Consider the following 23,534-nt stretch of genomic DNA (forward strand, 5'->3'; position numbering starts at 1 on the left):
TCACCTCTTGGGGTGGGTCTACTGTCTACCTCAGGGGAGGCTGTCTTTCACGTATATGGATGCAACATGAATGTATAAGGGGTGGGAAAAGAGGGCTAGGCTTACATGATAAGCTAAAGAGACTAAAAGGCCAGTGTCCCACTGGCAGCATCTTTACTTCTAAATGCATAGCCTGAGCCATCAGGTGATGCTAACAGAGAAGCAAGGGAGATCTTTTGAGGACTCAGCCCATTCCCTATACAGCATGTATATTTCCAGTGCAATTGTAGGGGTGTGTGTGTGTGTGTGTGCGCACGTGACTAGAAGAGTTACATAAGTAGAGAGAACGTGGAGATTGGGAAGGACATGTTAGGAAAATATGGGTTGCATTTGGTGGTAGATTTTGAATGCTTTTTGGGCAACCAACTCTAATAGTCCTCAAAACTCTTTGATTGTCAGTTATTAAAGCTGTTTCTCCATAAGATAACTAATATTTATATATATATTGTGGGTTTTTTTTTTTTCTTTTTTACGGTACGCAGGCCTCTCACTCTTGTGGCCTCTCCCGTTGCGGAGCACAGGCTCCGGACGCGCAGGCTCAGCGGCCATGGCTCACGGGCCCAGCCGCTCCGTGGCATGTGGGATCTTCCCAGACCGGGGCACGAACCCGTGTCCCCTGCATCGGCAGGCGGACTCTCAACCACTGCGCCACCAGGGAAGCCCTATTTTGTGCATTTTTAATGAACAGAATACATGTAACAAAAACTATGTTAAAATACAGGTAAACATTATGAGTGTGCTTTTTGGAAATCACTAAGATCTGGAGTTTTTCCTTATTATTTCTTTCTTCCATGGCCTCCTCATTCCTTATGACTTAAGCCCACTTTAAGAAGAATTTGCTAGGGTGAGAAGAGCTGTGAGGCAAATCTTTGCATCTTCGCCAGGCTCTCCTCTCCTCACTATATTCTCTTTCCCCTCCATCTCCCACTATCCAGAGTTTCCATTACCAATATTATTGCCAGTGTTAAGCTCACCCAACTTCCCATAGATCTGATGACAATTTGTCTTTTCCTGGGGGCAGAGATGTGGCATAGTGGAAAGGACACAGACTTCGGACTAAAAAACCTGAATTTGAATCTTTGTTCCTCTACTTATTAACTATGCAATCACTGGGCAGATCACTTGACTCTTTTGGACAAAAAGGGGCTGATATGTACTTAGAGTATCTAACACATCGTAGAATGTCAAACAATAGTGTCTGCCATTATTAATAAGCCACTCTATAGGAGGCACTTCATTCTCCAGAAGAAGCCACTGCTCTGAGGGATCCATTCAAACACCTGGTTTCTTGCCTTCTCACCTTGGTCTCACAATAACCTTTTCCTATTTTCTCCAAATGCTCATTACCATGACTTCTCCCTAGACTTTTTCATCATTAAAAATAACAACATCTCCTCTGGAATTTGATTTCAGACACCTTATTTTCACAACATCATGTCCTTTTTCCAACTCAGTTGGTCCAACATTTTCTCTCCTAAATATATGTATATATATTTTACTGTGTTGTGACATCTACTTAATAAATGCTATCATTTTCTTATATATCCATCAGCTCCTTCTCTATCTTCACTCTTTTCTCTATCCAGCTTAGGTTCCACGATCTGTCGTTACAATCAGTACCTTGGAAAGACCCTGAATTCCAAAATACTCTGTTACCGTCCCTGTTTTCCTCTTGTAAAAATCCCATTCTCTTTATGCTGGCATCCTAGCAGCCGGACGTTGCTGCAGAAAAATGACACAAACCGATTGACTATTTTTATTTTTATCTATCATCTACTTAAGTCATCCAATCAATTTTTTAAAATAAATTAATTTATTTATTTTTGGCTGCGTTGGGTCTTCGTTGCTGCGCACGGGCTTTCTCTAGTTGCGGTGAGCAGGGGCTACTCTTCGTTGCGGTGCGCGGGCTTCTCATTGCGGTGGCTTCTCGTTGCGGAGCACAAACTCTAGGCGCGCGGGCTTCAGTAGTTACGGCACACGGGCTCAGTAGTTGTGGCTCGCGGGCTCTAGAACGCAGGCTCAGTAGTTGTGGCGCACGGGCTTAGTTGCTCCATGGCATGTGGGATCTTCCCGGACCAGGGCTCGAACCTGTGTCCCCTGCATTGCCAGGCGGACTCTCAACCACTGCACCACCAAGGAAGGCCAAATCAATTATTTATCAGTGAATTATTTCTGTCTTTTGATAGATTTGAATAGGTAATACATGCACATAACACAAATTTTAAAAGATACACAAAGATATAGGATGAAAATAAGTCCTTTTCTCATCCTGTCCTGTGGCTCCATCTCTGCCCACAAGGAGGATCACTGTCTCCTTCTGTAGCCTTTCCGAGATGATCTATACATAAATATGACATCACTTTACATCAGGGTTTTCTAGCCTCGGTTCTATTGACGTTATGAGCTGGACAAATCTTTGTTGTGAGGGCTGTCCTGCCCGTGCATTGTCGTATGTTTAGCAGTAACCCTGCCCTCTACCGACTAGATGCCAGTAGCATGCCCTTGCCCCCATGTGTGATAACCAAAAATGTCACCAAATGTTGCCAAATGTCCCCGGGCTGAAGGTGGGGAGACAAAATCACTCCTGACTGAGAACCACTGCTTTACATTAGTGATCACAGATTTCAAATAGGCATTCAACACAGCCCAGCACTTTTCCTCCAGTTCCCTGGTAAGCATGTTTTTTTCACTGTTTGAGACAACTACATCATGTCTTTTCCTTTTATAAACCAACTTCCTCCCCTCCTCCCACCATGGAACCTCACTTTTACCACCAAAACACAAACCCACTTGTATCTGAATGATCTCTTTCTTCCATCTGATACGGTGGAGGAAGAGGACCTTCTGTGTGCACTAATTTCCTCTTCCTTATTTTACCTGTTTAAAAGTTTTCTTCTTTCTTCTAAATCTTCAAACTAGCTTTATGAAATAACTTCCACCGGCATGTACATATATTCAAGTATCCCCTCTCACTGAAAGATAAACCAAACCAAACTAAACCAAAAAAAAAAAAACCCAAACCTTTCTTTAGCCTTCTTCTTCCTCCAGAAATGGCTGCATTTCTCATTTTCCCCACAGAGACAAACATCTGAGAAGGTTTTCTCCACACACATGGGCTCCATTTTTAAAGCCAGGAATCTGCCTGTTATTTATTTAACCACTTAAAAATATCTGGGTTTTTTTTTCTGCTAGAAAAAAAACTCCGAAAGCAAGACCTTTTCTGCCTTGTTTACCACTGTATTCACGTTACCTAACCCAGTGTCTGGCACATATTAGGTGCTCAATAAATATTTGTTGACTAAATAACTTTCATTATAAGGCAAAAGTCTTTCAATGGGTATGTTTTTCAGAGTAGTGAATCTATAATTGTGTTGCCTCAAGGACGTGTGTGCTTGTTTATCCAGCTTTGACTAGATTATTCAATGGGGGTTTGAGGCTACAGATGAAAAAATATAGTGCGCCCTAACTCATAGAATTAGAAAAAAAGAAAGAGCTATTTGGTCGTTAGCATTACCAGGAGCTTTTGGGAGACTGTTGAGGAAAAATTCTAGGTAATTAAAGCTGAAACTGTCGTTTAGAAGATATACAATACATGTTTGTTGAATAAATTAATGAACAAAACTAAAAGTCCAGGTTGGAATGTGTCACCTGCTCTCCTTGAAACTCTACTGTTGATTAATCTGCTCTATGTGGTCAGGTTTCTGACCAGGTAATTCATGGAGAAAGTCAGAGAGGTAGTCACCCTTCTTTTGGCTGATGGTCTGTATTCCCAACCCTCACAATGAAATTCTCCTCATCCATTTCTTCTTCATATGATTCCATCCATCCAAGTACACCAGTTCTAATGGTCACAGGAAGTTTGAGGGACCATTTTTTTGGGTCAGTGGGCCCTCCTAGATAATGGTATTAGAGCAAAGAGGAGCAGGAATGGTGCTGGGCATCCTGTGATGACCGATGCCATTAGCTAGTTGTGGTACTACTGGTACTTTTCTCTATCAACTCTGAGCTCTGCTAGGATGCCTTCAGGATTTTCTGAAGACAGGGTTGTAGCTTACTGTGCTTTAAATACTGGTTTCAGGGTAGAGATATTAACAGTTCCTTTAGTTATTTTTCTTTAAGAAGGAACACAAGGAATGTCAAAACCCCAAAACCTTTTGAATGTGCTCATCAAAAGTAGAGTCAATCATTGTTCCTTTATGAAATGCTAAACCCAAAGTAGACCACTTAAAAAAAAAAGGTCACTTCTGGTTTAGTAGTTTGAAGTTTTCTTTCTTTTTAAACAACTGAAAACACAGAAAACCATGTTTTTTTCTTAGCCCCCACCACCCCCCAGAGTGGTGACTTTGTATTCTCTGAAGTAGGTTTTGACTTACCACAGCTTAACAGAAAAAAAGCTTTACTGGAATCATCACTGTGAGAATGACTAATTTGAAACAACAGGTCATTGGAAGAGGTTGAACTGTGGGGAGAAGCCTGGTTCCTCAAAGCCAGACTATAAGATTTCCTTAAGGAGGTTAAGCCATAGACATCCCCTGGTCCATATCTAAGAAAGTGTGCTGTTAAATTACATGTTAAATTACACATGTTAAATAACATTTTTTCATAGGAGTTTGGTTAAGTTGTGATGTCAGTAGAGATAAATTTTTTCTTTGTGTGTGTGTGTGTGTGTGTGTGTGTGTGTGTGTGTTTCTTTCCCCGGGTTTTGGATCATCCAGAGGCAGAATGAGGTGATCCTAGGAGAGCCAAATTAAAGCCAATTCCTTAGGGTTTTCAGACTAAAAAATGGACCTTATTCAGAAATAATATAACAATTGAGAGTAGCCAGGAATCTTTGGGATTCATCTAGAAGCCAACCAGCCCTGGAAATATAGACAGCTAAGTGGGTATCTTTTGTTCCTTACAATTCACCCAGAGGGTAGAAAAGCATCACCTCAGTGATGATTTTCTTCCTTTTGCTAAAGCTTTCCCTTTGCTGGGAGACATTTATTCACCATTGTGACTGATACATCCTTAGAGAAAAGTGCAATGCACATGTCTCTCCTCTCTCATTTGGAGGCTCCCTCAGCTCTACGGAGCCACCCTTTTTTCTCCTTCTCAGTAAAACGACATGAACCTCAATCACATTCTGTTGAAAGTTGTCTTCTCTCTAAGTTTTCTGAAATTTTCAGGAAATACCTCCATTCTTTGGGCAGTCCACATGATAATGGGTTTCCTGGCTCTCACCTGGTTTCTGGCAGTGGATGTTCTCTAAGGTACTCCCATTGTGGAATACCTGTATTTCCCTCAAGGCGCTACTACCACAACTTGCTGAGTGTAGACAAATTTTATTGGTGGTTTGGGGGTAATGGATAGAGATTACACTACACACACAGTGTAAGTTATACCTAAGATTGAGTGTTAGACATCACTATCACCCCCCAAATTTGCCACAATTATCTCCTTAAGTGTGTCACCCAAAACCCTAGTACTTGAAAGGAAGCATAAGCTCATTCATTCAAAAACGGTTTATTTAATATCTACCATATACCAGAAACTACCCTAGGTACTGTGAATACAATGAAAAGTAAAGCCTCATATGGAGTTATATTTTAATGGAGAGATGGTAAATAGACAACAAAAAAGAAGCAAATAAATACCTAATTAGTCATATGGTAGTAAGCGTTAATGAAGAAAATTTAAGCAAGGTAAGGTGGTAGAGAGTGGTAAAGAAGGAGGGGATTATTTGATAAGTGGTGAGGGCACACCACTTAGAGCATATCAAGTAGAGAAATGAAAATGCAAAGATGTGGTTGGTATGTTTGGTATATGGTTAAAGTGGAATGAGCTTGATAAAAACTGGTTGGAAAGGTAGCCAGAGGCCAGATGACGTAGGGCCTTGGAAGCTTCGGAAAGGAGTGTGGTTTTTCTTCTAAGTGTCATAGAAAGTTGTTAGAGGGCTGGGAACAGAGAACAGAGAGTGATGTGACCTCATTTACAATTTAAAAGGAACACTCTAGTTGTTTATGGAGAACAGTCTCTGAGTTGGGAGTCCAGCAGAAGGCTGCTTCAGCACTCCAGATGAGAGATGGCAACGGCTTGAACCAGGGTATTGAGAGTCATTTTGATGTTAAGAGTTAAACAGATTTGCTGATGGATTGGATGTGGGACATGAGAGAAATGATGATTCTCTCGTTTTTGGTCTGAGCAATTGGGGGGCTGGTGGTGCCATTTACTGTATTATAGTCTTGCTGCTGTCATGTAAGAGGCACAGTCTGTGACGGAGGAAGAAAACTCTTGTTTCTTGCTGCACATCCTTGGGTTTGTACCAACAAGGGCCAACTCTTCACTGATAGCCAAAGGCACAGAGACCAACCAGCCTTAGAGTTCTGCTTGAGTTCTTCTCATGGATAGAAGTTCTCTATACCAGCCTTAAGAAGGAAGGAAACTGTGTGTGTTAAGATTGCCATATATAAACCTGAAACTGCCCCCATTGCCAAAAATTACTCATCACAGATCTTGGGTTATAAATAATCTTAGAAATAATATAAGGCAACCTCTCTTCTAAGGTAGAAGTCCTCTTTGCCATATTTCCAACAAGTGGAACCCATTTCCAACATATTCTCTATTTGAAAATGTTCGGAAGAGAGGGCTCCCTGAACTGTGAGGGAACCCATTTCTGTACTGGCCTATATTACATTGTAGATAGTCCTTTCTTAGATTTAATTGAAATCCTCTACACATTGGTCCTAAGTCTTTGCTGCTTAATACGCCTATAGAATTTTATGGCTTGTCAAGCTCTCTCATGTACCTTATCTTGTTTAATTTTCACTAAACCCTGTAAGGTAGATTGTTATCCTCATTTTATACACAGAAACAACTGAAACACTGAAAAGTTGTGAGCCTTGCTCAAGGTGATGTGGCTAAGAAATGGTGGATGGGACTTAACTCTAGTTGTCTAACCGTATGTCTTATGTTCTTTCCACATGCAAAGAGACTTCTTAGAACTGTATCTTATATAATGGTGCTCAAAATGAGCCTCATCCCATTAATTTTCAGTGTTTCCTTAGCTCCTGGCATTTCAGTGTGAGTCTCACTTTGCCTATTACCAATACTCTGCATTATATTTATTGTTATATTATATATAACATATGTATATATTGATGTAATTCTATAGATAGAGGTCACAGATTTTCAGTGTTGAGACTTTCTCTTAGATTCTTCTTTTGTTTCTTCTCTCTACTGTGTTCCATCTGAATTGCCCTTATTGTCCCTCTACCAGCAAATAGCATCCTGGTTTTAATAAGGTGAGAATGAAAGAGATTGAGCTTCGGGTCAGAAAGTCTGGGTTGAGTTCAGCCTCTGCTGCTCAACTAGCTATATGTGGGCCCTTAAGTAAGTGACATGAATACCTTGAGATTCAGTCGTCTCCTCTGTAAAATAAGGATGCCAATTCCTTTTCCTATGATTTTTTGGGAATATTGTTAATGGCAAATGGAGTGAGGCTACTTTGTGACTTGGAAAATCGCTCCTGACGGTTAGTCAGTGGAATTGTCATATCCCTCAGCAACTTTCTTGATAAAGTCACTGTTAAAAAAATCCTTACATACTTACAAAATCGATTATTCATAATCCTACTATATTTTATATGAATCCCATCACACATAAAACTACTAATGAGGAATAACATGTAGGTAAATCTCATTCTGAGGTATAAAAACGAAATAATATCTTACATTTTCATAGCCTTTAAAACATTTTCTCACATGCCTCTTGCTTTTATTGTTTTTAAACAATATATGACGTAATACACATAAAAGCAGTTGGCATGTGTCAGATTCTCTATAAAAGTTATTTGAATATATCGAATATAGTCCGTGCTCACTATGTTCACAGCCTAGTGTGATCCATTTTGATGCCTATTTTTTAAATCCTGAAATACAATGAAATAGAGTGATGTGTAAACTTTTGACTGGTGAGATATAACACTTTAAGCTCTTTGCTATCCTTATCTATAGCTAAAACCCTCTGCTTAACTCAGGGTTGCCTCAAGAGATGTGAGCCACTAAGGAAATCCACCTTCTCTGGCTGCTCATCACAGAAGGGATAGAACCTCTTGGTTCTTCTGTCGTAGCCTTGGCTTTCTGTGGGTGAACCACTTCAAAGACTGTGAGCTAGTAAGAGGCACCCTTGACGTTATCGAACTCTGAAAGTGTCCGCACATGTAAGATACCGTATGCAAGACAGGAACCTTTGCAAAGGAGACTGGAGAGTTGGAGAGGCATCACTCATGTCTCAAAAGTTTCTCTGGGCAAAGGATCTTTTAGTTTCACTTGGTTTAGGTCTCAGTTTTATCACACACCCCACCCTAGCAGCAGCACGCCTGCACTACTTCCAGTCTGTGGAAGGGAACTTGGTACACATTTTCTGGAAGGGAAGCTTCTATAAGTTGTTCCTGATTGGAAGAGAAGGCAGATGGAAGATTCAGGAAGCTACAAAGGTCTCTGGCCTTAAGTAAATGAACTAAGATTCTAGACCTTCGTAACAGATTAAAGACTGCAGCTTGAAGAAACTGGGGATTCCTGTAACATGCAATGCATCTTTTTCTCCTCACCCCGTGTCTTCATTGAGAAGAGAAAACAGCCTTGGCTCAGATGGTGAGAAAGAGACACGAAGGTGTTAAACAGAACTCTAAAGTGTGAGCTACAAGGGAAGACAGCTCAAACCTCAGCATCCTCTTTGCATCATTTGGTGGGTTGTGTTCTGGCTTCTAAGAAATTCCGAAGGCTTCTGCAGGGGTCTGGGAGGGTGGCAAAGAGAAGAACACCATGCAGGGGCTGAGGTGGTTGATACTTCCTTTAGGATGGCAAATTGGCTCTTTCCTACTTTCCAGAAGAACACGGAAAGACTGCTCTGCTCTGGGAAGGAAGCGGGAGTACAGTCAGTGGCCAGGTAGCTGGAAAAACATTTGAAGAGGAGATGAATATGTTTTTTTCTGCTCTACAGCCAAGTCCGCACTGTCATACCTTATGGCTCACAGGTGGATGCCCATCTTGGGTAAGAATACCCAACTTTTTATTTAAAAATAATGGGATGCTTGTCACAGGACTTATTCTTGCCCTAAGCCAAACCATGAAGTATATAAATAGCCATAGTAGTTGTAATTTATTGACTCCTTTTTGTGAGGATTATGTAAAACACCCAACATTTATGTTTACTAATCCCCACAACAACTCCACAAGTCCATTTTGAAAGTGACCAAAAACTGATTTAGTTTCAGAGAGGTTAAGTCACTTTCCCAAAGTCACAGGGTAACAGAGCTAGGATTCAAGACCAGGCTTTTATGATCCAAGGACTCTTACCTAAAGCAAAGTCATACTACCCCATTATGATACCAATACCCTTCATTCATTCAACAAACATTTATTAAGCACCTACTAGGTGCCAAGCATTGTTTAGCGGATAGAGTGGTGAACACGGCAGACAAGTTCCTTGCTTCTTTTAAACTTACATCCTAATTGGGGGTGTGGGTGGTGGAGAAAATAAACAGACAAGCAAACAAATAAATTATCAGATAAGCACCACGTAGAGAATTAAAATAAGGTGATAAGGTAAAGAGAGACTAGAAAACTACATCAGAGGGAAGGCCTTTCTGAGGAGGTACCATTTAAAGTAACAAGAGCCAGGAATGCAGTGATTAAGCTAAAGAGCATTGCAAGCAGAGGCAACAGCTTTTTTTTTTTTTTTTGCGGTACGCGGGCCTCTCACTGCTGTGGCCTCCCCCGTTGCGGAGCACAGGCTCCGGACGCGCAGGCTCAGCGGCCACGGCTCACGGGCCCAGCCGCCCCGCGGCATGTGGGATCTTCCCGGACCGGGGCACAAACCCGTGTCCCCTGCATCAGCAGGCGGACTCTCAACCACTGCGCCACCAGGGAAGCCCCGGCAACAACTCTTTATGGCTTGCTTATGGTATTTTGAAACCATAATGCACTTAGCAATATGCTGAGCTTTCTTAAGAGCTTAAATGCCAGCAGGTCCACTAGTCACTGTGACGACTGTCAACCTAAATAAAGAGGTAAACCGAGGCAAGCTCAAGTTACCAGAAATCGGGTTTATTTGAGAATAGTGGAGGAATTGCTATTCAGGAAACACGTGCCGTAGCAAGTTATAGGCAAGTCTGTCGAGGGTTTGGGGTGGGCTGTATTTATGAGAAAGCAGTGCAAAGGGGAGGAAGTTCAGGCAGAGTCCAAGCAATATGTTTTCTGGCTTGAGGATGGAGAGAGATTCTTGGCAGATGTTCATTGGTCAGGAGACAAGACTCAGTCTTCCATAAACCAGGCATTTAGAGGAAATCAGTCTCTCGGTTCTTAAGTCCCATTCCTTTGAGGGCACATAGGTGAGGGTCTTCATTGCATACCCTCCAGTACCGTTTTAGATTGAAATCCTTTCACACAACCAAATATAGCCCCCAAACATTTCCAGACTTCCCTCTGTGGTGGCTCCTTCCTCCCTGCTTGTTGAAAACCACCATCAAAGGCAATGGCTCTAAAATAGGAATGAGCTTGGCATGTAGCAGGAATAACATGAAAGACCATAGAGCTGGAGTCTGGGGACAGCAAGAGATAATGCTAGAGAGATTAATAGAGACTCAGATCACATATGGCTTTCTAAACTGCAGTGAGGGCTTTAGATTTTATTGTTAGTTCTAGTGGAAGCCACTGAAAAGCATAGTAGAAGGAGAATTGGAGAGAAGTGGAAAATTTTGATCTATTACTTTTGGTAGTGGAATTTTCAGGTCTGTTGATTGGGTGTTTGGTGCATGGAAAAGAGATGAATCAAGGACTACACCTACTATTTTCTACTCTGTTTCCTTTACAGCACCTATTGTAATGATTTCCTAGACATTTTTTCCTTTGTGTATTTTTCCAATTAGATCCATGTCTACTTTTCTTCTGGCACTCAATAAAAGTGTGTTGAAAAAATGATTGAATAGAACAATATGAATATCTCTCCCTCCATACATACAGACCTACCTCTTTCTTTTTAATGGCTGGGCGCATAGACCATCAGCACATCTTTAGTCATGTCTCTACAAAGGAACATTTTAATTTGTTCCCCAAGTTTTGCTGTTTCAAAAAAAAAATGCTATAATGACTATGTTTATATACATGTTTGTGTATTTCTGCTAGTATTTCTCTAGGATAGAAAAATAGAATTGGAAGGTCTAGGCATAAGTTATATATTATGACTTTCAATGAGTATTATCAAATTGCTCTGTGAAAAGTTGTACTGATTTTCACTCCTACCCACACCAGGTGAGAGTGCCTTTTCTCTATACTATAAGCCCTGTTTATATGACCATTTGTAAAAATTTTTACACCAGCAGGCAAAAAACGGTCTCCATAATTTGCATTAAAATATTTTTGAAGGGGACTTCCCTGGTGGCACCGTGGTTGAGAGTCCGCCTGCCGAGGCAGGGGACACGGGTTCGTGCCCCGGTCTGGGAAGATCCCACATGCCGCGGAGCGGATGGACCCGTGAGCCATGGCTGCTCAGCCTGTGCGTCCGGAGCCTGTGCTCCGCAACGGGAGAGGCCACAGCAGTGAGAGGCCCGTGTACTGCAAATAAAAAAATATATATATATATATATTTTTTTTTGAAGTTGAAACTCTTTTATTTTTGGTTTTATTTACTGCCATTTGTAGTTCTTCTTCAGTGAATTACCTAATATAATTTATTCTTAAAAATTAAGCTGCTGTCTTTTTATTACTGGTTTATAGCAGCTCTTTATGTGGCTCTTTTTGTCAGTTACATGTATTACAAAGATCTCTTCCCATTGTGTCATCTGTCCGTTAACTTTTTCCATGCAGAAATATTTAATTTTTTTTTTTTTTTTTTTTGTTGTACGTGGGCCTCTCACTGTTGTGGCCTCTCCCGTTGTGGAGCACAGGCTCCGGACGCGCAGGCTCAGCGGCCATGGCTCACGGACCCAGCCGCTACGCGGCATGTGGGATCTTCCCAGACCGGGGCACGAACCTGTGTCCCCTGCATCAGCAGGCAGACTCTCAACCACTGCACCACCAGGGAAGCCCAAAAATATTTAATTTTTAAAAGCAAATCTATTGTTTCCTGTATAGCTCTTGTCACACTTAGACTTCCCTCACCCTATGCTTATAGGTATATATTTCTCTATTTTCTTAGAATATAAAACTTTCATTGTGCTTTAGCTCCACAATGTATTTAAAAATCTACTTTTATATAGTGTGAGGTAAGTAGTAAACAACTTTTTCAAAATAGATAGTGGACAACATAAGCAACACCATCTTTTAATTTCACACTTATTTGAAAGGACAGCACAATCTTAGACAAAGCTCCCTTTATGCTTGGGTTTGTTTCTGTTAAAAAAAAATAAAAAGGAAGGAAAAAGAATCAATAGGCCCAAGGTGGAACCACTTGTCCCCAGAACAGCAAACCAAGACTTAATTGCAGTTTCCACTTCTCCCAGGAGTGGAATTTCTAGAAATTTTTGGTCAGTAGTAGTGAGGTAGTCTTGCCTGAAACTTTCTTTTCGTTTGCTAATAACCTCCTTGTACTCCTCTGTTTCTGTAAAAGCCTTCCATTTTGTACAGCTTCTTGGAAAATCCTTCTGTTTATTAGATGGTGTGCTGCCCAATTCATGAGTTGTTGAATAAAGCTAATTAGAAAGCAAATTTACTCAGTTGAATTTTATTTTTTAACAGTTCTAAACTCTCTCTTCTGTTCCTTTGATCTTCTTCTCTGTTACTGGACTAGTCACTGTATTTTAATAACTGCATCTCTATGACTTTTTGTGTTGGCACTTATATATATATATATATATATATATATACTCTTCATATAGAGTTTATAATCAACTCCTCCAATGCCTCTCCCCCCACCCACTTCCCTGCCAAATCCTACTGGACTTTTGATTGGAATTACATAAAATTTATTATAACTTATTTTTTGGGGGAATATGACTGCTTTATACTATGAAGTGTGCCCTTCTAGGAAAATATGCTGACCTCTATGGCAGGCAATTTACAAATTAGTTTCTTTTTCTCCTCATACCAACCTGTGAGGTGGATATTTATTATCTCTTTTTATAGATGAAGAAACTGTTAGGTTAATTTACTTGTCCACGTTCATATAGGCAGAGAGTGGGTAAAATGAATATTAAAACCTAGGTCGATAGACCAACAGGTTTCCAAAATTGGTTTTCTTTCCACTCTAATATTTGTCTCCAGTGTCAGACCAGGAAAGAGATGCTGAAGGCCTGAATTAGAGTAATAACAGTGGAGGACATGATAAGGAGCCTGACTTGAGAGATGTTTAGGACTCAGTGATTTATTGGATTTGGGGTAAAGGGAGAGATAAAGCTGGGGCATATAGGGTAGTTGGATGGGTGGTAGAGACATTCACCAAGAGATACAATACAGGAGTGGAGCCAGGGTCTCTGGGGAAAGTTATGAGTTCAGTTTTGGATACATAGCTTTTGGTGTCATTCATGAAACAAAGAACAGAGGTGACTGGAAGTCTGCATGAATTGTGGTGGAAGGATAAAAGGGCAAGGGGAGATGAAGATCCTAGCAAAGGAGTTGTTTAAATTATCCCCCAGGCCACCAGACCCCTACAATTTTTTAGTGATGAGACAGGCCTCTGAATCTTCATGAGATACATCTCCCACCCTCTGGAGTGCATGTATCTTACCAAGGCCTTCAAAATACTTGCCATTTCTTGCTCATCTTGGCTGATTAATATGGTGCCATCTGTAGAATACACTAATGTGTGTTCAGATGGTCCAAGTCTCTTTAGACTATATTATGACAGAGGGAGAGAGTTAATATAGCCTTAGAGGAAAACCATAAATGCATACTATTGTCTCTTCCATGGGAGCGTGAACTGTTTCTGCTCTGTTGTCTTGATAAGATGTAAAAGAATTCATTGACCAGATCAATGGTATGTACTTTGTAGCTGAGACAGGGCTAATGTGCTCTAACAAAGATAGCGTATCTGTCACGGCAGCTGCACTTACAGGTAGTATTGATGGAGTTTGTAGCAGTCCATTGTCATTCTCTAGGCTCCGTATGGTTTCTTTATGAGTCAGACTGGTGAATTCAGTGGAAACATGATGAGGAATACCACCCCTGCCATTCCACCCGCTAGCACGCGAGATTGTTTTGATTTACTATCTTGGCTGAAGGGTGATGGTGGTAGAGTTTGGTCTTCCCACCATAATATGCCATGTTGTGAACGACCCTAGTTGTTGATGACGGTGGCTAAGAGGTGGAGGTGGAAGTAAATTTTGATATTTGAAAGTAATTTTTTCTTGCAAGGCAGAGGCTTCTGTGTCATCTTCAAGCAATGTGGGATGTTAACCTTTAATACAGAGGAGTGGGCCTCTTCTGCAGGCCCAGAAAGGTCAAGAGAATCTGATATTTCAAGGCTTTTGAGTGCATTGACCCAAATGTCCCATTTCCCAGTCTCAAGGTACCATTCCTTTCTAACCAGCGTCCTTCCTCTGGCATAGTGGACTTGCCAGAGATTTTAAACTGCTCTGCAAGATACTAATTAAGTCTGGGACCTGATTCTCAGATTTTTCTGCCCTCCAGCTTCAGGGGTTAGAGTCTCTTTGATGTTGCCCAGGAGGTCCTCTGACTTTCTCACTCCTTAGCACTATTGACATTTTGAGCGTGATAAGTCTTTGTTGGGGATGGTGTTGTGTTGTTTACCATTGGGTGGTTAGCAGCATTTTATCAGAGGCCAGTAGCAGCCTCGACTCCCACCCTCCCAGTTGTGGCAACCAAAAATGTCTCCAGACGTTGCCAAATGTTCCCTGGTGGGGGCAAAATTGACTGTAGAGAACCAGTGCATGAGATAAAAGGTTTTTAGGGTGGAACAAGCAGATATTATGTGCCTCAGCTGTCCTGATGTAATATGCCCTTCACCCCCGCCCCCCAAAACATGCTGAATCTGATTCTGTCCAAACCTTAGAGCACGCTTACATGTGTAGTGGATAATGCAGTGCACTGCCCCCGTTTCCCTTCAGGACCAAGGCACTCATTTCCCAGCAGTGAGAATGTTGGCCACTGAGGGTTCGCAGCTGAAGGAAACTGCCCTCAGCTGAAGGCTGCTGCCTTGTGCAAGGTTTCACACCCTCCCTGTAGGCGCCTGCATCCAGTGACTGGCTGATGTGATGGTACAATGTCACTGCCACAATTTAGAACAACTTTGAAGGGCCATCCTACTTCTAGAACTTCCTAGGGGATAGGTAGTGGCCTTTGTTGCAACTTCATTGCAGTTTGATTTCTCCCTTTGTCTAGTCCTGCTTCTTTCAATCCCACAAATGTGGTGTTCCTGAGAGCTAACCCTAATAAATAGATCTTCCACAGATCTCTCTCTTGGTGTCTATACCCAGAGAACTCAACCTAAGAAAGTTGGTCTGAGAAAGCAGACTACAAAATGGGATTTTAGAGTTGGACAGCCCACCGACCAGCTGGCAATAAGGATCCCATCGCTAGTGTTCTGATAGACTCTGGCATGTGGTGAGTAGAATTGTTAAAACTTTTTCTGGGAACTGGGATGGGATACAGGTGAAGGGAATGTGGTGGCAGGGGCAGTATCTCAAGCATTTGAGAAGTCCAAGGGCTGTGAAATTATAAGGACAATGAACTTAGATGGCTGAGTGCTGTCAGTTAATTGAAAAAAGACAAGAAGTCTGATGATGAGAAACGTTAGTAGTGCTGAGGTTGAGAACCCCTGATCTAATGGCTTCAACTATTGACGATCTTTCCTTGAGTCAATAGCTCATTAGGATTTATACATTATCATTTCTTCCACATTTATTAGATGGAATTCTATAAAAAAGAGCGTTTAACGATCATCTAGGTTTACTTGCTTTCTCTAATATTTTTCATTTTAGGGTAATAGAACAACCAGCTATGAAATGAGACAGTAGGAGTAATCAGAGAAATCATTATAGTTTTCACTACAGGCCTAAATTAAGTACAGATAATTAAAAAATGGAAAAATGAGAATCAATCACATTTGATAAACAGTTACTGAGGGTAAGCAGAAGTTAGAATGACTCTTGGTTTTCTTTTTTTTTTTTTAAAGAATTTATTTATTTATTTACTTTTGGCTGAGTTGGGTTTCCGTTGCTGCACGCGCGCTTTCTCTAGTTGCGGCAAGTGCGGGCTACTCTTCGTTGCAGTGCGTGGGCTTCTCATTGTGGTGGCTTCTCTTGCTGGGGCGCACTGGCTCTAGGCATGCGGGATTCAGTAGTTGTGGCACGTGGGCTCAGTAGTTGTGGCTCACGGACTCTAGAGCACAGGCTCAGTAGTTGTGGCGCACGAGCTTAGCTGCTCCACGGCATGTGGGATCTTCCTGGACCAGGACTCGAACCCCTGTCCCCTGCATTGGCAGGCGGATTCTTAACCACTGTGCCACCAGGGAAGTCCGACTCTTGGTTTTCTAACTGGGTGGATAACGGTGCCAGTCATTAGATAAAGGAGAACAACAAAGAGGATGAGAGATTTGGAGACACTGAGTTTGAGTTTAGCAGATTAAATATCATTCAGCAAATATTCACTTCCTCTTTCTCAGCCTCTATGAGAAAACTGCTCTTCTCTGAGCCTTTGATGGTGTGCTTGGGTGCATGGCTTGTTTTGACGGACAGAATGTGAATGAAAATGATAGCTGCCCTTTCAAAGCCTAAGCCATGAGAGGCATTGTATATTTCCACTCAGAGAAGGAGCTTCTAATGCCTGCCATGAAAATAAAAACCCCCTTCATTCTGGGTCACAGAACAAAACCCATATGGAGCAGATCTGAGCCTGACCCTCAGCTTGGAGCAGAGCTGCCTAGCCAAGCCCATTCTAGATCAGCTGAACTGCAGTCAATTTGCAGATTCATGAGCCTGAGAATCAATGTTTCTTTACCATTGAACGTATGGTAGTTTGTTATGTGGCAATACGATGGAAACAAAAACCCTGAGGGACACACGCATGAAAATACACAGTATGGATGTAGATATGCAGTTCTCAAAGTGAGGAGAAGATCACAAAGGGAAAAAGAATAGAATAAAAGAAAGACCAAAGACAGAACCCTGGGAATTATTAACATATTGACAATTTGTCATTTGGACATGCTTCATTCTGAGTATTGAAGATATTTTGCTCTGTGATGATATTATCTAATTTAAAACATACATGAGGATATATATTACTATAAGAATTATCTGTATATGCTACCCAGTCACTTAGAGCTGTAATATACACATGGACTGTGGATTACCCAGATAAGATAAAATACCAATCTGTAATTTTTTTTCTGAATAAGACACTTTCTCTCCCATGTAGGTCTTAATATTTTGATTTTAAAGGTAAATCCCTCTTGCTGCTTTTTTTTTTTAATATTTATTTATCTTTGGCTGCGTTGGGTCTTCGTTGCTGTGTGCGGGCTTTCTCTAGTTGTGGCAAGCGGCGGCTACTCTTCATTGCGGTGGACAGACTTCTCATTGTGGTGGCTTCTCTTGTTGCAGAGCACAGGCTCTAGGCACGTGGGCTTCAGTAGTTGTGGCATGTCAGCTCTAGAGCACAGGCTCGGTAGTTGTGGCAAAGGGCTTAGTTGCTCTGCAGCATGTGGGATCTTCCTGGACCAGGGCTCGAACCTGTGTTCCCTGCATTGGCAGGCAGATTCCTAACCACTGCGCCATTAGGGAGGCCCCGCTCTTACTTCTTTTGATTTTACATTCCAGCTTCTTTGCTTGGCTGGATTTTGCCTCTGTAACAAAACATCTCTCCAGACTTCCAGGTCAATTTCCATTAGAAACCATTCTGTATGTCAATCTTTGAGATTGATTAGTCACTTTCTATTTCTCTTTCCTCAATATTCAGTTGAGAAGATTTTATTTTTTTTTGCTCTAGGCCACTGAAAAATCAATTTTGTTCTGCAAAGGTTGGAGGTTCCTGTTTTATTTTAGCGTTCTCTCTTTTCCTCTTCTCCTTCCTCCCCACTCCCTCTCCTCTCCTTTTCTTCTTCCTCTCTCTTCTCCTTGAACTCTTCTGCCTGAACTCCACCATTCTGCTCCTTTTTTTAATGACACTTTCTAATTCTTTGAGGTGCTAAGAAGAGGGTTAACAGTTGTTTTTGCTCTTGTGTCCCAACACAGTGATACAGTGTTTAGCTTTTAAATGCCATGGTTCCTGTTAACTGCCAGAATCCCAGTAGCATCACTGACCACAAAAATGCTTTCATTCTACCGGGGCCTGGAGCCTCTGCTCTAAGTCTAGGTAGAGACAGCCACAGAATTGCGTGTAAACCAAACTTCATGAAGTGGTTGCTGATGCTCTCTCTCCCAACCAACATTTCAGAGCAACTTCCTGTTCTCATGAGGAACAAACCAGAATGAATTACTTTATGCCAACAAGAAAGGAGAAAGATAGTGTCATTTCCTTTGCTGAGATTATGACTTGACACTCCTCCACTTAGTTCAGACCTTTAACAGAAAGGGGGAAGTTCTGATAAACAGCTAGTTGTGAGGGAAGATGATGTATTTAATTTTAGAAATATTGAATTTCAGAGTCTAGTGAGTTTTGGGGGCACAGAGTCCAGTTTTGAAGTGCGTGTAATTAGTTTGGCTTTGAGCACGTTGAGTTTGAGGTTCAGGGAGACTTTCCTAGGGAGATGTCCAATTGGCATCATAACAGGTAGTAAGACTACAGAAATGGAGAGCGTAGATTTAGCCTTAAATAAATATAGGAAGGAATGCAGCTAATTACCACCACACGAGATAGACGCTCTATTCCACAGGTGTGTGCCAGGTGCTCTGAGAGATCAGACGGAGGAACCAGGGGTGCAGGGGACAGAGGTCCGCACAAGTTCCAGAAAGGATCTAAGTGTGAGCGGGTCCCTGGAAGTGTTCAACGAGGAAGGCTCAGGAGCAAAAGGAAGGGCGGGAGGACATGAGAGGAGGAGTCTTTGGCATTAAGTCTCCAGTCAGACTATTAGAATGACAGTTCCTTAGAAGCTGACCCCATGTTTGATTCATCTTCATATGTCCCAGGGACTTTTCCCGGACCTTTGCCCCCAGTGGCACCCCAATAGACATTTATGTTTATTTAATTCACTCCTTTGTCTGAAAGGATTCAGTAGCTTTCCACTGATGATGAATAAATTCCAACCCCCTCTTCTGGACTCTGAAGCCCCGAATTATCTGTACCTATCTTGAACTGCTCCTCCCTTGCCCGGCTTGACTCTATGACTCATAATGTGATTGGCTATTTCTCATCCTCCAGGTTTCCATGTAAACCTTCTTTCCCCAGAGAGGTCTTGTTTGATCAGCTAATCTAAGTAGGCTCTTCATACTCATATTCGATATTTATCGAATAAATGTTGACCAGAATAACAAAATAATAATAAAAGCTAAAATTTATTGAGTGCTTATTATATGCTTAGCATTATGCTTCTTTCTTTTTTCTTTTCTTTACCTTTTTTTTTTTTTTTGTGGTGAGAACACTTTAGATCTACTCGTTCCAAGTATACAATACACGATTAAGTATAGTTACCATGCTGTACATTAGATCTCTAGAAATTATTCATTTTATAACTGAAAGTTTGTATGTATGTTGCATGCTTACTTTGTTATGCACATTACCTTATGTAGGCCTCATAATAAATGTAGAAGGTAAGTACTATTATTATTTCCAATTTATAGAAGAGGAAACTGAAACTTAAGAGAAGCTAAGCAAATTGGCCCAGGAAACACAACTAATGATAGAGTGACAGCTTAGAGATCAGGGTGTCTGGCTTCAGAACCTCTACTCAAACATATTTACTTAAGACTTTTAATTACTGCCTCTTGAACGTGTTTGAAAGCTCAAAGTGTCAGCAAATGATTTTCATGTATTTATTTCAGATCAGCTTTGTGTGCTGTGGATTTTTAAATAATCCAGGACATTAATCTAGAATCTTCTACTACAATTCCTACTATCATCCATGGCATCAAGTGATAGTCCTTGTTCATTAGCAAAAGGGAAAATGAACTGAATTCTCTCCTTTCTCTGCCTCTAATTCCCTTGGCCACAATTGACGTGATACCAATGGGCTCGCAGTCAGTGGAGAGCTCCAAGGCAGTGCATCTCGAACATTCCTGTGCATAAGAATTACCTGGGGCTCTTATTCAAAGAGCAGTTTCTGATTCATAGGCCTGGGATAGGGTCTGTGAGTCTGCATTTCTAACAAGCTCCCAGGTGAGCCGATGCTGCTAGTTGGGGACCACACTATGAGTTGCGTGTTCTAAGGGATGAATGTAACGTAGAATACCTAGGTTTTTCTTCTCTCCCCAACAAGGGAAATAAGTTCTATAACTGGCATCTGGGCACAGACCTTGGTATGGATATGTAATTACACTAGAATTTAATCTCCAGGAGATTAGGGTCCTTTCCTGTCCTTCTCACCAACACGTTTCCAGTTCCTGGCACAGAGTTGAGCTCAAATGATTATTGAAGGAAGAGAATTGGTCCTTGCTTGGGAGACTAGGTAAGAATTCATAGTCTCAGTCTTCCATTCCTTCCCAGTTCTGGGGTAAGTGAGTGGAGTCCATATTCCAGGAAAGTAAAAATTCTTTCCTGTATAGTTACCCACATGAAGAGAGTGACAGGCAACCTATGTGGGAGAAGAAAAGGGAAAATGAAACCCTAAGATTTGAACTTCTACTTTGATTAACAGTCAAGTCTCTTTTGGGTTTGACTTTTCTCATTTAGGGCCATATGCAGCAGACAATTCCTTACTGCTCTGGAATGGAGGGGGTTCCTGAACACATTCATCCATTCATTCAGCATATTTGTGGGAGCATCATTCCAGAGACTTGAGATACCTTGGTGAACAAAGAAGACCTCTATCCTCATAGAGATTTTATTGCAGCTGGTGGAGACAAATAGTAAATTAAATAAATAAGTATATTATATGCTACAAGTTTATAAGGGCTCAGGAAAAAGGAGATGTAGAATGAGGTCGGGGAAATATGGGACTATGAGGTGGAAGCAGGTTATACTATTAAATAGGGTGGTCAGAGCAAGTCTCATTGAAAAAGTGACATTTGGGGAGAGACTTGACAGGAGTAAGGGAGTAAACCAGGCAGATCTGGGGGCATGCATGTTGCCAGACAGAGGCAACAGCTGGTATAAAGGACCTGAGGCAGTAGAGTGGCTGGAATACTCCAGGGACCACAAGGAGGTCAGTGTGTCTAGAGTGAAATAAAGGATGAGGAAAGAAAGTCATAGGAAGTGAGGTCAGAGAGGTAAGGGAGTAGGCGAAGAACTATTCAGGTAGGTCCTTGTGGGACTCGGTAAGCACTTTGGCTTATGCTCTGAGTGCAATAGGGGCCATTGTAGACTTTTGATCATAGGGTGATATGATCTGATTTGTGTTTTAAAAGTATCTCTTGGGCTTCCTTGGTGGCGCAGTGGTTGAGAGTCCGCCTGCCGATGCAGGGGACACGGGTTCGTGCCCCAGTCCGGGAAGATCCCACATGCCGCGAAGCGGCTGGGCCCGTGAGCCATGGCCGCTGAACCTGCGCGTCCGGAGCCTGTGCTCCGCAACGGGAGGGGCCACAACGGTGAGAGGCCCGCGTACCGCAAAAAACAACAACAACAACAAAAACCCAATTAGATTCCAAGTAACATACGCCATAAATAAGGATACTCCTCTCAGATGGCTAGATTAGAGGAATTTTGTAACACTTTAACATGGTTGATGGTTGTTTTCAATTTTTTCCTTCTCAAGGAAAACATAATTCAGGTCATTTGCGTGTCCCTGTGCCTTGTGTATAGTGATCAATAGTTATTAAATATATACAGCAGCAAATATAAATGACATAGGTTTTCCCCACCTGAGAGTATAGACATTTTTGTTTGTTTGTTTTGTTTTGTTTTATGCATGAAGATGCTCTGAATGGTTGCATAAGATAATACTTCTGGAAACACACAGGAAAACAAATCTAAGTGTTGATTTGCGAATAAAATTAATGATTTGTCTTGATAATTTTATTTTAAATAAATCCCAGTAAACTGACCTGCTATTAAAACACAAAGTCTGTTAAAACTAGATGAGGTGTTTAATCTATACTTCTTTTTCTCAGCCAGAATAGATGTGGCAACTCTAGTTACTAGAAACTGAACATTTATCTTTGAAATAGTAACTTTTATGGTTTCATCTCTTTAGAGAAACTAATTATAGAAATTGGGTGTAAATATTTTAATCTTAGAAATCATTTTTCTGAAAAACTGCATGTATAATTATGTGAGTAATGAAAAACTAGCATGGTCAAATATTACAATTTTGCTTCTTTTATTTGATAAACGAACTTTCTTTTTAAATTTAGGAAATATTTTTTTTCTAGAAACTGAATTTCTTTGATGCAATAGACATGTTCTTTAACTGTGCCAGAGAACACTCCCAAGAGAAAATGTGAAGTATCCTCACCATTTTCTGTGGCTGCTCTGTCTTCCTGTGTGGATCTGAACAGTGGGACCAATGAAAGGTAACATGCTGAGATGGCCTGCGATGCCTTCTGGAACAGAATAAACAATGATTGTCAAGATGGTGTGACTTTCATGGAGGGAAATAACCTGTATTGAACATGAGAAGCTCAGGCAGTGGGATAGAGTCCTTTTTAGGTTCATTTTTAATTTTTGACTTCATTGAAGATCACTTGCAGTCATCTCAGCAGTACAGAGTCCCTGTATTGTGGTCATTTCGATGATCTTCAGGAAAGAGGACGTGCAGCATGCTATGGGTCCCTACACCCAGCTGAGTTGCTGCGTCAGCTGGAAATCCACAAGGGTCGGGTGGGTGTGTTGATCTGGGGGATCAGTTCTGTGTCTAACTAACCCAAGTACCCAGATTCACTGTTGTAAATTAGGTCCCCAGATTTCTGAGCCCCCTTAATCTTTGATCAACGTAGTTTTCTACAAAGAGAGTAAACTTTACTGTCTAACTGAGCTCAGGTCCTCCTCCCCCTGCTTGTCACCTGCTCTACTTTCCCTGTCCTGAGTTTCAGTAAATGGCCTTGCCCTCTCCCTACTTGCCCAGGCCAGAGATCTTGGGGTCATTTCTGATGACTACTTCTCCATCACCCCTACATCCAACCCATTATCAAGTCCACCATTTATATGCTTTCCATCCCTTTAGTTACTTTCCCCTCAGGGTCCTTTTTCCCCTGCTCTTCTGCTGCACTCTTTTATTTATTTACTTACTTACTTACTTAATTCTGGCTGAGTTGGGTCTTTGTTCCTGTGCGCGGGTTTCCTCTAGTTGAGGTGAGCGGGGGGCTACTCTTCGTTGCGGTGCATGGGTTTCTCATTGTGGTGGCTTCTCTTGTTGCAGAGCACAGGCTCTAGGCACGCAGGCTTCAGTAGTTGTGGCACGCGGGCTCAGTAGTTGTGGCTCAGGGGCTCTAGAGCACAGGCTCAGTAGTTGTGGTGCGTGGGCTAAGTTGC

This window comes from Phocoena phocoena, chromosome 1 (assembly GCF_963924675.1).
Source record: "Phocoena phocoena chromosome 1, mPhoPho1.1, whole genome shotgun sequence".
Lineage (NCBI taxonomy): Eukaryota > Metazoa > Chordata > Mammalia > Artiodactyla > Phocoenidae > Phocoena > Phocoena phocoena.